At 39.9% G+C, this 15385-nt stretch overlaps 1 long non-coding RNA gene across 1 annotated transcript in view; it reads right to left on the bottom strand.

The window, feature by feature from the left end:
- The window catches only part of LOC141499970 (uncharacterized), a 44799-nt gene extending 36749 nt beyond the window's left edge, over positions 1-8050 (bottom strand). The window contains exon 1 of the long non-coding RNA XR_012471806.1: positions 7913-8050. This is a non-coding gene — a long non-coding RNA (uncharacterized LOC141499970). The remainder of the gene's footprint in view (positions 1-7912) is intronic.
- Positions 8051-15385: the final 7335 nt, after the last annotated feature.

Raw genomic sequence — 15385 nt, 5'->3', positions numbered from 1 at the left:
GTCTCCATCTCCTCACTACCCACTCACTTCTCAACCCCTTTGCAATCTGGCTTCTGACTTGACCATCCTACTCAAAATGTTCTCTACAAAATTGCTAGTGGTAGCTTAATTCCCAAATCTGATGGTCATTTCTCGCATTATATTCTTCATGAACATTCTGTTGAATTCAATACTATTGACCACTTCCTCCCCCTAATTATCTTCTCCTTCCTTGACCTTTATTTTGATTTTTCTCTCCTAGTTTCTTCTCCATCAATAAGCATTTTTTAAGTTCTTATTCTGTGCCAGGTACTGTCGTAAGTCCCAGGGATACAAATAAGAAAAAGAAAATCAGTCCCAGTCCTCAAAGAGCTTGCAATCTAATGGAGGAAGATAATATATAAAAGAAAGCTAAAAAAGGGAGGGGGGAAGAGGTACCAAGTGCAGCATGATGGAGAAACCAAAGAAGTCTGAAATGAGGGTAAACAAGTCATAACTGAAGAGAACTGTTTCATCAATCCTTCTCTGTTTCCACTGATTATTCATCATCTACTAAGCATGGATATAGTTATGACAACATTTATGTTCATGCACTATACATGTATTACTAAGTATGAACTACTGTACTAGGTTCTAGGAATACAAGAGATGAACAAAATGGCCCTACCCTCATGAAGTTTACATTCTACTAGGGATAAAATGTGTATACACATAAAGTAACATAACATCTATTGGTATTTACAACAGGAGTGGGGGAAACTTCTCCACATTCTCACTTGGTAACCCCATTTTCAGTAATAAATTTTATGTAAAGTGATTACAAAATCTATATACCTACTCTAATTTTCTCCCCTGTGTAGTTCCCTACATCTCTAAATTCCTGTTGGTCACTCCCTGCCAGATGTCTCATTGGCACTAGAAACTCAGCATGTCCAAAAACTGAATTTACCATCTCTTGAAAAACTTGCCCCATGAACACACTCCTATTTCTGTTGATGACAGAAATATTCTTCTAACCACCCACATTCAAAACATCATCCCTCACATAAAATTAGTTGCCAAGGTGTATGCATTCTGAACTTGGCATGTCATCTTCTACCTGTGTACCTTTGTTTCAGAACATTTCCTATACCAGGCATGCACTCTTTCCTTATCTTTACTTCTGAAAATCCTATCTTCCTTCAAGCCCCATACTGGAAGCCACCTTCTCTGTGAAGCCTTCTATGATGCCTACAAGTGAAAGATTTTTTTTCTTCCTTCCTCTAATTTCCCTATACTTTGACTGTCTACCTTGCTCTCATCACTTCCTACCACAGAAGAAAAAAAGGAATAGTCTCGTCAACAGTTCAAAAACTTTTGTCTCTGCTCTACTTTTTTTCTGCTCTGATTGTCCAAGCTTGGTCAGTGGCAGAACTCCCCCCACCCCCTTCCACTCTGGCCCTAGGTCATAAAGAAGATGGGGCCAGTATAGATTTTTTTAACATGGATTTCACTTTATTTTTTCCAATGTCATACAAAGATAGTTTTCAATATTCATCCCTTTGCAAGTTTTTGAGTTCCATATTTTTCTACCACCCTCCCCATGGCAGTAAACAATTTGACATGGTTCTCCATATACAATCATGTTTAACATACTTCTATATTAGTCATGTTGTGAAAGGATTAGAATTAAGGGGGATGGGGGACCTTGAGAGAGAAAGAAACAGCCAGTAAAAATTTTTCTAAAGAGCATATTCATAGAATCAAAGCTCCAGAACTAGAAGTGACCTTAGAAGTCATACAGCCCAATCTACTTTACAGTTGAGGAGAGGAAAAGACTTGCCCATGGGTCACAGAGGCAGTGAGCATTAAAGGGTTTAATCCAGGTCCTCAGACTCCAAAGTCAGTATTTCTGGTTTATGAGGGGTTTGGAGGTAGGTTTTTTCAATTAGTTTTTTTTAATAATATGTAGATTTAATTAAAGTTTCTTCAGTCTGCAAATGAAGAAAGTAAAGACCAGAGAGGTTAAGGAACTAGTCCAAGGTCACACAGTGGCAGAGCAGAGACTTGAGCCCAGATGTCTTGGTTTCCATTCCAAAGTTCTTTCTGTACAGAGCCATGCTGCCTCCCTCTGTCTTTTCTGGAGAAGTATGGGGAAGGAGCCCAATTTGTTTCACCTCCTCCAATTCTCCCTCTTTTCAAGGCCCCCACCAGGCAGCAGGAGAAGATGTAATTAACAATCAGGTTTGTTAACATGAACACTCCGGACGTAATATTTAAAACATCGGAGCCGATTTAATTCGATACCAACGTGTGTTTCCTCGTTAAGCAGGAAATTTTTTTTCTGGCAGCAACACTGCAAATAGCTCTTATGAAAATGTTCAAAACACCATCTGGTCCTTAGCCAAAGTTCTGCAAATTCTTGCCTCCCACGTCTCCCCCCCACCCTTGAGAAGGTGCTGGTGACTCACCAGCATCTCAGGGGATCGGAAACTCCCGGGGAGGTGGCAGGATCGGATTTCCCAGACTGTGCCCCGATTACCCCTGGGTAGGATTTCCCAGGGGTGTCAGAAAGCAGAGGGGATATGATTACAGGTGAGGGATCCTAGACTTTGCCATCACATACAGTAAAAGGCTTCCAGAGAGTATCCAAATAGAATGACCATAGCCAGGTCAAGCCCTGCCATAAGTGAGGCAGTGACTATATTAGGGAAAGAGATATGTAAGTATGTCATAGACCATAAGCCAATTGTGGACAGGAATTGCATCAACTATAGAATGAATCTGAAAACAGGAGAGTTGCATCTAAATTCTACCATTGACCATTACTCCCTTCATGATCTTGGACAAACCACTTCACCTTTCTTATGAGGACTCCATTTCCTCAACAAGGCAAACCCCATGTCTATAACCCCAAGCTCTGGACTAAATGGAGAGCTGGAAGCCACTCAAAAAACATTTTTTTTTGTCTGCCTTGTTATTCGCCCTTCCTCCCAAAGCTTGCCCTGATCCATCTCAGAATATAGCTTGTGCCAGTTTCCACAGATGGTAAAACAGGATTCTCCAGTCCTCTACAAGCATCAAGGTAACAATGCAAATATTAAGTACATAACAGCCTTTATTCTGCCCCACAGAAAATTGAAGCAAACACAAAGGACTCATAGGAATCCATAAACAAAAGTGAAAAATACACAAAGGATTCACAATAGCCCATATACAATCAATACAATTCTCCTTCCTCTCTAGTGAGTTCTGATTTCCAAAACAGTCCTAAAATCCTCCATTCTCAGGAACATCTCATACTTTGGATTCCATTTGGATTGGGAAAGAATATGGAGCTTCTAATTAATCAGTGCTTCAGCATCCCAGGGAGACCTTCTACTCTATAGAAACCCATAGAGGCACCCAAACTTATAGTACTGTACTGAGGGTTTGAACTCTACCAGAAGAGAAATGGATTTGTGACTGCTAGGCCGGCAAACCTTCTTTCTTTTTTTCCCTTTCCATTTGAAAAACTCACTGTAATCTCAGAGTGAAAAGTCCAGGTCTCTCTCACGTTTTGTTTTGCTTTGTTTTGTTTTGTTGCTGCTGTTCCTTCTTACTTTTTCTCCCATTTTCTAGAGCAAGGTACATGATCTTCTCTCAGCAAGAGATAAGCAGTTCAAAAACTTTTACTTTTTTTAGGTAGAAATCAAGATTCCTGAATCAGGAGGATAAAAGTTCAAATCCAGCCTCAGACACTTGCCATATACACTAGTTGTATGACCTTGGGCAAATGACTTAATCCTAAATGCCTCACATCCAAGGCCTTCTCCAGTTGTCCTGATCCATATCTTGCCCCTGGGACTCAGATGATTCTGGAGGAGAAAGTGAGGTTGGTGACTTAGCATAGCGCTTATATCCAACTCATGTGCTTGTCATGGCATCACCTCTCCTGATGTCATGGTCTTCTTCAAGAATGGAGTGGGGAGGGGCAGCTAAGTGGTACAGTGGATAGAATACTGGCCCTGGAGTCAGGAGGACCTGAGTTCAAGTCTTGTCTCAGGCACTTAATAATTTACCTAGCTGTGTCACCTTGAGCAAGTTACCATTGCCTTGCAAAACAAAACAAAAACTAACAAAAAAATGAAAGACAAATATCAGAGGGAGGGTTACCAGGAACTGTCCCCTATATGTTGAGGGAGCACATGTCTGTCTGCTTCTGTCATGTGTCCCTGAAAGAACTTACTACATATATTTGTTGAGCTCAGAAAAGAGAAAAATTCAAAAAAGGAGTCAGGAATGAGGAGTATAGAAGTTTTTCTCTTGGGGCATAGAGATGAGCACCAGCAGATTATATTGGAATTTGCTACCAAACAAAATGGGTAGACATATTTTCTTCTGGGAGATGCTTTAAAAGATCCAGCAAATACATCAAGATGATCAGAGAACTCCACCCCTTACGTGTAAAATGAGGATAATATTATTAACTACAACGCAAGATTCATTTCAGGGGAGGGGGGGTATTTTGTTCATCTTAAACTGCTACTAAACTAAGCTTGAGTCTCTTATTAGAGAAAGACAATGTGGTATGGTAGAAAAGAATGCTGGATCTAGAACCAGAGGCTGAGTTCAAATCCTACTTGTTTACTTTAAGCAAGTCCCTTAACTTCTCATCTACAAATCTAAGGGTTTTGACTGGATGGCCTTGGAGATAACGCCAATTCTATTCTTTTATTATCTAATATTCATGTCTCCCCAAAGTCTAGCACAGGACTTTGAAACTTTTAGATATTTAATATTTTTATTTCTATTTATTTCTTTTAATACCAATATTCAAGCTTCTACCTACCTCAATATGGTTAGATAGACTTTTAGACCATTTGGGTACTAAGTTTATAAATAGAAGGCCTCTTACCAAAGGAATTCTACAAATTCCAGAGTTTAGGCTTAATCAAACTACTCATTATTGGCATATTTTTTTTAGTTAAGGGAAGTTTGCCTACTCTAAATTGATGCATCTATTAAAAAAAAAAACTCCAGCTCCTTGAGATAACATATATGTATAAAGCCACATAGATCCAAAGTATAACAGGATCTCTGTGAGCAGGGCAGTATCTATATAGCACTCACACACCGCCCACCCCACCCCCGGGAGTAGTTGTAGATGTTCATGAATTTTCCTGAGTTATAGATGAAAATAGAGAATGGCAGCACCATGGATAGAGTGCCCTACCTGAAATCAGGCAGGATCTTCAAAAGTTCAATTCTGTACTCATGTACTTATTAGCTGGATAATCTTGAGCAAGTCACTTAACCTATTTACCTCAATTTCCTCATCTGTAAAATGAGTTGGAGAAGGAAATGGCAAACTACTCCAGCATCTTTACTGAGAAAACCCCAAAAGGGGAAAAAAAACTGTTAAATATGAGTGATAACTAACCACCTGCATAGATGAAAATATGCAGTAAGTGGTGATAAGGTAGAATCAACATTTTTTGTATCCTACTTATGGGATAAATACTATCATTATCCCCAAGAGGAAACAGAGGATAAATGACTTTCCCGTGATTGCACAGCTAATAAGTAAATACCAAGGGAGATGTGAACCCAAGTCTTTCTGACTTTAGATACTATCCATGGTTCATTGATCCTATATTTGGTAGTAGTTTGTGCACTAATGAGAAGTTCTGCAATTAGATTAACTGATTGTTAAATTTAATTCCTGCTTCTCAAAATTTGGAATCTGAGGAATGCAATAAAATATTCCTTCCTCTAGCCCAGGTCTCAAGGGTCACACATGCATATTTGAATTACTGTGAGCAGAAAAAAATAATAAGCCATCCCCTAATGATCAGTTTTCCAGATTGGTCCCCCAAAGCAAAACAGATTAAGCAGTCTGTCTGTAGGCCCCTCAATAGAGGTTTGTAGTTTGATAGGACCTGAGCAAGGTTGTCCTATTATGGCCTTTGAAACATTCTCTAAAGCAGAGGAAAAGAACTTTTTTTTCTGCCAACGGCTATTTGGATATTTATAACATCATTCATTGGACATACAAAATTATCAACTTAAAAATTAGCCTTCCATATTTGGTCAAACATTTAATTAATTCATCCCTAAAAAACCTCTTCCCTGTGGTTGCCATGGCAGCACCAGACCTAATAATTTCACAGGCTCTAAAGAGTCTTATGAGGTGGAGTGGATCAGGGATCATTGTCTCTATTTTACAGATGAGGAAAGAGAGATCTAAAGATTTGATGACATTGACTTGCCAAAAAGTTAAAAAGTGACAGAACCAGCACAGAATGATGTCTTCTGCCTCCAAATCCAAGGTTTTAGTCATTGTTCCACTGAAAATGGTTTCCTAGGGGCAGCTAGGTGGCGCAGTGGATAGAGCACTGGCCCTGGAGTCAGGAACACCTGAGTTCAAATCCAGTCTCAGACACTTAATAATTACCTAGCTGTGTGGCCTTGGCCAAGCCACTTAACCCCAATTGCTTTACCAAAACCTAAAAAAAAATGGTTTCAATAGGAAAGCTGTAGATGCCTAGACGGGAAGGGGAAGTAGCAGAAGTTGGCAAGAGTGTAGGACAGAGCAGGAGATGTATGTAAGAAGAAAGAGCAGAAAGCCAACGGAATCTAGCAGGCGAAAGGCCAGGTAAGCAAGTGGGTCATCACTGTAATGGGACAAAGTTAGTAAGATACTCCAGAAGCTATGGCTAGAAGGAGAACGCTCAGTCCCTTGTAGGACACAAGGAAAGACCTCAGTCCAAAAGACTCTGGGACACTAAGCAAGAATACATGACAGAGACTTAGATTTAGAGAGACAGAAGCAAATGTATTCAAGAATTTCAATGTATACTTGCTGTTTGGCTATAATCTATGTCACTAATAGATTTTACACAATTTCATATGTATAATTGATGTTATATTGCTTTCACTTGCACTGGTTTGGGGAAGAACTAAAGGGAAAGATAGAATTGGGAACTCACAGTGTTTTAAAATTAATATTAAAATATTTTAAAAGAATTTGAATAATAATACTCTCTATCCCTGGCACAGAAACATAAGATTTAGAGCTTGAAGAGAACTTAAGAGATCATTAAGCCCAGACATCTTATTCTTCAACTTCCTCAAGGGTTCACCAGTAAGCCATAGAATTGGGAGTCAAACCTAGTTTCTCTGATTTTGTATCCACTCTCTTTCTTTAGAGGTCATTGGATCATAAATTTAAAGATGAAAAGGGCCCCAGGGGTTATCTTGTCTAATCTTTTAAGGATGAAGAAGTAAGAAGCCTGAAGAGGTTAAAGAAAATGCATTGGCATCTATCTATTTTATTGTTGGGCAGTGGATAGAGTGCTGGGTCTGGAGTCAGTAAGCTTCATCTTCCTTCCATGGTAACCCTGAGCAAGTCACTTTACTCTGTTTACCTCACTTTCCTCATCTTTAAAATAAGCTAAGAAAGGAAATGACAAAACTGCTCCAATATCTTTTTTGATAAAATCCCAGTGGGGTTGGACTTACCTAAACAACAACAAAATCTGTTACAGTTTCTTAGAGACCACCAGGCCCACCTCACTTGTGGCTGAAATCTCCTAGATATGCATCATTTCTCCCTGTAATATATAAAGTGAGCTCCTGGAAAACCAATTTTTTTCTTTTTGTACACAAAGGGATCAACCCATAAGAAGACCCTAAAAATGCTTTATATCATTCATTCATTCATTAAATGGCTTTCTCTCTAGGTCACACAGTTAATAAACAGCATAGCTCTTTGTCACTGTACTGATGCTCCCCCAAGCCCTTTACAAAGTACAGAATTCATTCACTGGGTCAAACCCAGTGACTTCTGAACTTGTTTCCAGTCCTGAGATCCCATGTCTCCAAGACCCCCATCAGCCTCGCCCCATCTTCTCAAGCACCCAGGATTTGGTGCAGTCACAGAGGAGAGCCACCCACCCTGGAGTCTGCTTACAGAGGGATGCTAAGAAGGATAACCCCCCTAGCAGGAGAATCTGCCAGAGCAGCAGGGCCCCGTCTGTGCTGGGGAGCCGGGATGCAGGAGTCTTCCCTGAGTGACTCCCGCTGAGGGGACCCTGGAGGGCTGTCTGGAAGTAGGGATTACATACATGCATGTGCTTTTCTTACAGTCTCTCTTAGCTCCTGCTCCGGGGGCGGGCGATGTTGCCAGGATACTCGATGAAATCACAATTCCCACACAGCTCAGCTTTTGACACGAGGCCTCCCACGCTTTGAGAAATTCATGAGATGCTCAGCTAAAATCAGATCCCAAACACAGCCGGCTTCCAGGCTCCCAAGGGAGCAAGCCCTGGCCATCTTGTTGCTCTTCATTGATCTTTTCCCACCCATCTCAATCCTTCCCTTTTCCCCCTTCTCTACTTTGCTCTTTATGAGAAAAAAATCAAATGATAAATAGGGTATTATTAGCAATTTCTAATCCAGAACTCATTTCACAGGGGAGAAAATAAAGCCCAGAAAAAGTGATTTGCCCAACATCACACAGGTTATAACAAAAACAGAATTTGAACACACACACACACACACACACACACACACACACACACACACACCTTCAGACTCCAAATCCAGACCTTCCCACTGTGCTTACATTTGTGGAATAGAAAGAATGCTCAACTAGAATGCCCTACCTCAATCCCAGTTTCTTGTCAATCACTTAAACATCTAACATCTGTTAAGTGAGAAAGTTAGATTAGTTGACAGTCACAATCCTTTTTGGCTTCTACACTCAATGATTCTTCCTCTCTGTGAGAGATCTGGACCCAGGAAGACCTCTGTTTCTTAAGGAATTGCTCATCTCTGTCTCAAAGTTCATGGCCAATTGAAGCTATATATTCTGTGACACTCTGATCACTAGAGCTGAAGTTCAGTCCTCTGAGAGGCACCCAGGATAAAGACTGCCCAGGTCTTGGAGCCTTGTTATCTATGAAAGAATTAGAAGCATGATCACAATATCAATTGCTACTATAATTGCATCCTCTACCTCTTTTCCATCCCCCTTTTTTCCACACACTCTCCAGATCTAAAATGGTCATCTTCTAAACGTTGCTCACAGAAGAAAAAAGAATATCCCAAGTCTGAGTCAGCTCATGACTTCTGGGGCTCCCTTTTGTGAATCCCCTCCATCAGCAATTCATCATTCTGGCAAGGCCTTCACCTCTATCATCTCCTCCTCTGATTGGGAACTCCCTTGGAGTTAATGAAATCTAAACCTTCTAACCTAAACTTTAACTATTTTTCATAGGCCCAGGCTGGTCCTCATAGGATTTGTAATTGAATAGAACTTTAAAGTTTCTAATCCAATTTCCTCATTACACAGATAACAAAACTGAGGTTCACAAAGGAGTCTTTCCCGAGTTCACCAGCTTGGGATGCTGAGGGAGAAAAGGGAGATATGTGTACACTTCATGGGAGAGGACTCCTTCCCCATCTGTCATCATATGGGGGCAGCTATAAGAGATAACAAATCTTTACAATTACCTGTCAGTATTTAGAAGGGGGGGAAATAACCATGCAACTGTGAGTAGGGTGGCATGAAAAGAGTCAATTATTGCAGCGACAGGCTGTTCTGGGTATGCATCCAGGCAAAATTAAATAATAAATTCATGAAAGATTAGAGAAGGAGAGTTAGGATGGGTGGTTTCAGAGAATCATAAAAATTTATTTTTGACTTGGCTGAAAATCAGAAGCAGTGGCCTGGGAATGAGTGTGAAATAGAGATTGGCTACTAGATGAATGACCTGGTCACTAGCACCAACTGGTCTCTAAAAAAGCTCAGTATGACATTACAGACTGAGTTATTTCAACCATTTTCTAGTTATTTCTGACTCTTCATGACCCCACTTGAGGTTTTCTCAACAAAGACATTGGAGTAGTTTGTTGTTTCCTTTTCTAGTTTATTTTCCAGATGAGGAAACTGAGGCAAACAGGATTAAGTGACTTGCCCAGGGTCACACAACTAGAGGTCAGATTTGAACACAGGAAGAAAATAAGTCTTCTGACTTCAGGCCTGAGATGATATGAAAGTTTATATGATGAACTTTAATCAGTGCATATGAATCATAGGCTTCTGAGTCCCTCTGTTTCAGGTAGAGATTAGCCTGGTCATAAGGGCTTGGAGAATGGTGGGGAAAGATAGGTAATGATCTTCATATATTACTAACACTTAACCAAGGGTTTACAGGCATCTGCTTCGCCAATCTCTCTTCCTCCAGTAGAGGTGAAGGGGAAAGAAATAAAATTAATATTTCAATTACTAATTGGCACTAAAAGGCATTATCATGATCTGTTCAATAACTGGAATCCCAAATGGAGTTGTCTGATGCTTGGTTTGATGATTAGGCACATGTATCCTGTGGATTGAAAGTTCCAAGTAAATACCAAGTTCTCTATGGTTTAGGCAAGGAGAACTCTCAACTCTCAGCTCCATTTCTTTCTATGGGAAGGATGCCAAGTCACTATTTATTGGGCACAGATTATTGTTAGTCAACAAGCATTTCTTAATCACTTGTGCCAAGCATGGCTATATTCTGGGGAGACAAAAAAAAGGCAAAATATACTCCCCTCCCTGAAGGAGCTTACAGTCTAATGGGAGGAAGAAAATAGGTAAATAGATACCTACATGATGTATATACAGTGCAAAAGGAAGGTCATCTCAGAAGGAAAGCACTGCCCTGGTTGGGGTGAAGGCAGGACTGGAAAAGACTTCCTGCAGAAGGGGTGTATTTGACCCTGCTCTTGAAGGAAGCCAGAGAAACTAAGGGACAATAGTAAAAAAGGAAAGAGAATCCCAGGCATGCAAGATAGTCAATGAAAATGTATGGGGATGGGAATTAGAGGGAGCAGCAGTATTCCAGGACCAATGCAGTAGAGAAAGCATAGAAAGGAAGGTCAATGAGAAAGAGTTAGGTTGGGAAGGACTTTAAGCACCAAATAGAAGGTTTTATATTTACTTAATTGTGGATATCACTGGAAGCCACTATATAGGCTGATATGGATAGGGCTGTTCATTAGAAAAAATCATTTTGGTAAATGGTGGAAAATAGATCAATGGGAAGAGATGAATTAGAAGGCTATAGCAATAGCGTAGATGAGAGGTAAAGAAGGCTTGCTCCAGGGTGATGACTATATGAATGGAGAGAAGAGATGAAAGGAATGTTGTCCAAGGTCATTCAGCTAGTAAATGTAGAAGTTCAAACCCAAGGACTCTGACTAAATCCTGGCCTCTTTTGAGTATACTAAGCTTCCACCAAAAAAAACCCATCTTTTCCTTCACTTTATTCCCAGAAATAAATGATTCTTGAGATAAACAGTCCCCCCTACTGCTTCCTCCATTAGTGTGTGAATAGGAATAACAATACTTAGAGAAGAAATTGTGTTCAGACCCAAGCAGCCTATGTTAGAAAATTGAATTGACAAATTGGAATGTATGAAAAATAGAACAAGTAGATGGTTGCCTAAGTGGAGGTTGGGAGGTGGTGGTAAGTTCTCCAACCCTGGTGGTCCTCAAGCAAAGATCAAATGACCATTTGACAAATGTTACTTTTGGCATTCCTATTCAATGCTGTTTTTCCTTCATTCTCAAAGACTGTGACAAATTCATGAATTGAATTTGAGTGAAGGGGTTGCTATGCTGTCACCAGCCTCATTTTCTCCTCCTGAGCCATCTGGGTCCAGTGGTCAGATATGGATCAGGATGACTGGAAATGGACCTGGGAAAGGAATCTAGGATTAAGTGACTTAATCAAAGTCACACAGCTAGCAAGTATCAAGTGTCTGAGGCTGGATTTGAGCTGAAGTCCTCTTGTCTCCAGGCTGGTGCTCTCTCCACTGTGCCACCCAACTGCCCAATAACTGACTAGATGGCATATGAAGTCTCATACAAGGCTGCAGTTTGAGAAGTTTGTTGTTTCATGATTCTGTACAACAATCTGCTCCCAGAGTCAGTGGATCCTGATGACCAGGTTGGGGGGATCTGGTAGAGGGGAATCCTTGTTCAGATATTGATTGAATTAGGTAGCTTGTGACTATAGTTTCCCAAGATAAGGAAGGGAAGAAGTAACCACACACCTCTGGGGGAAAAGGCCTATACAATTACTTGTTCAAAAAGTCTACCCTACACCTCATTCTCCCATCAGAATCCAATCCCCTTTGACATGATTCTCTGTGATTCTCCTGTTTTTAACTAGTCATTATGGATAGAATGGATAGAATATAAACAATACTGTCAGTCCCTGAAAACAATGACAAAAAGACAGGTGACATGTGTATCATGTGGCCTATCATGTAGCAAACACTGTGTTTAGCTAGCAAGAGTAGTCTTTATTCTCTAAAACCTTACTCCTTGGGGAAGACAATATATAAAGGGGAGCAAAGGGGTAGGGAAGGAGGTAGGTGAGGGAGCAAGAAGAGGTGACCAAGGAACTCACAAAGCAGCCTGTGGAACATTGGTGCAAACCCCAGAGTAAGCCTAAGGTGACATGAGAAGCATTACTAGGCCTTCTTAGGATCTGACAATCCCAGATAGGGACTCTGGAATCAGTGAAGTGGCTGTTGGGTAAATGAAGCAAATGTCTCTTCCAAAACCAACATCCCAACCTTACAAAGTGAAATGAAGGATGGGTGAGATGGTCAACATGACAGAAAAAGCACTGTCCTCAAATCCATAAGTTCTCAACATAGAGAGAGGCTTTAGACATCTCCTGGCCTGACTCCTTCTTCCTAGGTGATGACCAAGCGAATAGAGTATTGGGGCTGAAGTCAGGAAATCCTGAGGTCAAATCCAACCTCAGATCCTTCCAAGCTAGGTGACCCTGGGCAAGTCACTTAATCTCTGTTTTCCTTAGTTTCTACAATTGTAAAATGGGGATAATCCTCTCAGGGTTGCGGTGAGGATAAAATAACATCATATTTGTAAAGACCCTAAGACTATGCTAGCCACATCATAGGTGCCATAGAGATGTTTGCTTCCTTTCTTCATAAAGGAGGAAACTGAAGTCCAGAGGACAAGCATCCTTTGTAATATCATGCAGCTACTAAGCAGAAGAGCTGAGACTAGAATCCAGGATCAAGGTTCTTTCTACTATGTCACAACTCCCATAACAGCCCATTTTAGAGGGAAAATAATTTTCCATTGTCAAGACCTTGTACTCTCTGGTTCAAATAAGGGTGCTAATATTTGGGGGTTTTTTTCTGTAATTAAGATATTACTTTCAATTATAGGATTTTAAAATGGAAGGGATTCTTGGAAATTATTTAATCCAAGTGTCACATTTTACAGAAGAAGAAACCAAAGCCCAGGGGAAAGTGAAGACTTGAGAGCATATTGCTTTACAAAATATTTAATAATAAATGTTTGTAGAAAGAAGGAACTTGATATTTGTCCAAGGTCAAAAAGCTGGTAAATGTCAGAGACAAGACTGGAACTCAAGGCCACTGACTCTAAATCCTGGCCTCTTTTGAACATACCAGACTGAAGCAAAAAATAATTAGTCTTTTCTCTTTATTCTCAGGAATAAATGATTTTTGAGATAGAGTCCCCCTTTAGTGATTAACTGTGATTAATGTGAAAACTGAATTCAGAAGTGGAAGATATTCTGTTCACAAGAGGCTTAGACACAAGAGCATTTTTAGTTATTCGAAAAAAATATGCCTCCCATGGAAGAAGGTCTCATTGTTGACTAGGTACCTTTTCGGCCTGTAAATTGGTTTCTTAACAGTCAGCAATGCCTTCCCTCAGCAGGAGCGTGCTAATCTCTGGTTGGATGAATATGAAGTTGGCTGGAGAGTCCTGCTAGTTATAAATGGCACAGATCCCTCCTGACCTCAATGTTCAAGGGGGATGGCTCTCTCAAATACATTGCTTCTCCAGGTGGAAATGTCTCAGCACTAATGGAGGAAGCAATATGGTGCATTAAAGAGAATATAGAACTAAGGGCAAGTAAGCTTGAATTGGAGTCTCAACGCTTCCATTAACTCACTCTGAGACCTTAGGCAGGTTACTTACTAATTCTGAGACTCAGTTTCTTCCTCTGTCCAGTAAAGAGTTTTAAATGAGATGATTTGGAAATTCCTTTCCAGCTCAATTTTAAAAATCCTCTCAGAGCTCTTATACTCAATGCTATAATGTCCCCTCTAGATATGATATTCAATGTTCTAAAGACCCTCCTGACTCTGAGAGTCTGAACTGTATATTCTAATTATTATATTATGAAATTATATTAAATATGCTATTAAATTGTGATATATTAGAGGTATTGTCTGTTCTAAAGACTTTTCTATATCAGATATTCAATAGTCTAAATCCCAAGTCCCCTCTCAGTTCTGGCATTCTATGTTCTAACATTTTGTCCTCTCTGGTCCTTTTATGTGCCAATTCTGCATCTGGAGTCTGGAAGATCTGAGTTCAAATCAGACCTTAGACACTGGCTTAATTTATATCTGCAAGTTTACTTAATTTCTATTTGCCTCAGTTTTCTCAATTGTAAAATTTTGAGAATAACAGCACCTAGCTCCAAGAATTGTTTGGAGAATCTAATGAGAAAAATGTTTTAAAATGAGTATCACAGTGTCTGGCAGATTGTAGGTACTGATTCCTTTTCTTTCCTTTTCCCTTTCCCTTCCTTTTCAGTCTCCAATATTTATGTTCTATATTCTAAATTTCCTCTCTAATATTATGTTCTCAACTCTTAAAAAAAAACAAGACAAATAGGTTTATTACTCTTTCTTACTTATCAGCTTATTTAACAATTTATTTTAATTTTAAAATTTAAAAGTATTTAAATATTTTATGGTGAGAATGGGGACAGTAGGAGTGATGCTATGTTCCCATTTCCCTAAGTTTTGAAAAGCACTTTTTCTGGCAATTCTGATGTGAATAAGGTAATACAAAAACTATTGTTTCCACTTGCTATTTCAAAGGAATATCCCTGTTTGCCCATCTCTACCCCTTGCCTATCATCTGGGCCTTATTAATATTAGTAATAGTGACTTTTCTTAGGCCTTTTGGCCCTTAAATCCAATTCATTTGTATTTCATGGCATCACCTCCCAGATGTCCTGGTCCTCTTCAAGAATGAAAGGCAAACAACAGCAAGGACAATAATTCCTTCTTCAATGACTGGGTGGACCTAGGTTTCTTGTAGGGTTGGTAAACAGACAAGAGAACAATAGCTCCTGCCTTCCTCAGTGACTCAGTAAATTTTTCATGCCTTAAAGGAAAAGAGAATGGGATGAATGCTTTTTTCCAGGGCCCAGCCCAGTCATAGCTATAGATTTATGGTAGGACAAAGTAGGATATCTCCATTCTGAGATTTGATCCAAGCATGAAATCCACCAGTCAAGGTCTATACCCCTAAGGATTAAGGCAAGGGAAGTAGTTTCTAGGAGGAATTTAACATGGGACCTTACAA

The sequence above is a fragment of the Macrotis lagotis genome, chromosome X (assembly GCF_037893015.1).
Source record: "Macrotis lagotis isolate mMagLag1 chromosome X, bilby.v1.9.chrom.fasta, whole genome shotgun sequence".
NCBI lineage: Eukaryota > Metazoa > Chordata > Mammalia > Peramelemorphia > Peramelidae > Macrotis > Macrotis lagotis.
Note: the sequence above shows the minus strand (reverse complement) of the source record. Positions and strands in the feature narration are given on the sequence as shown.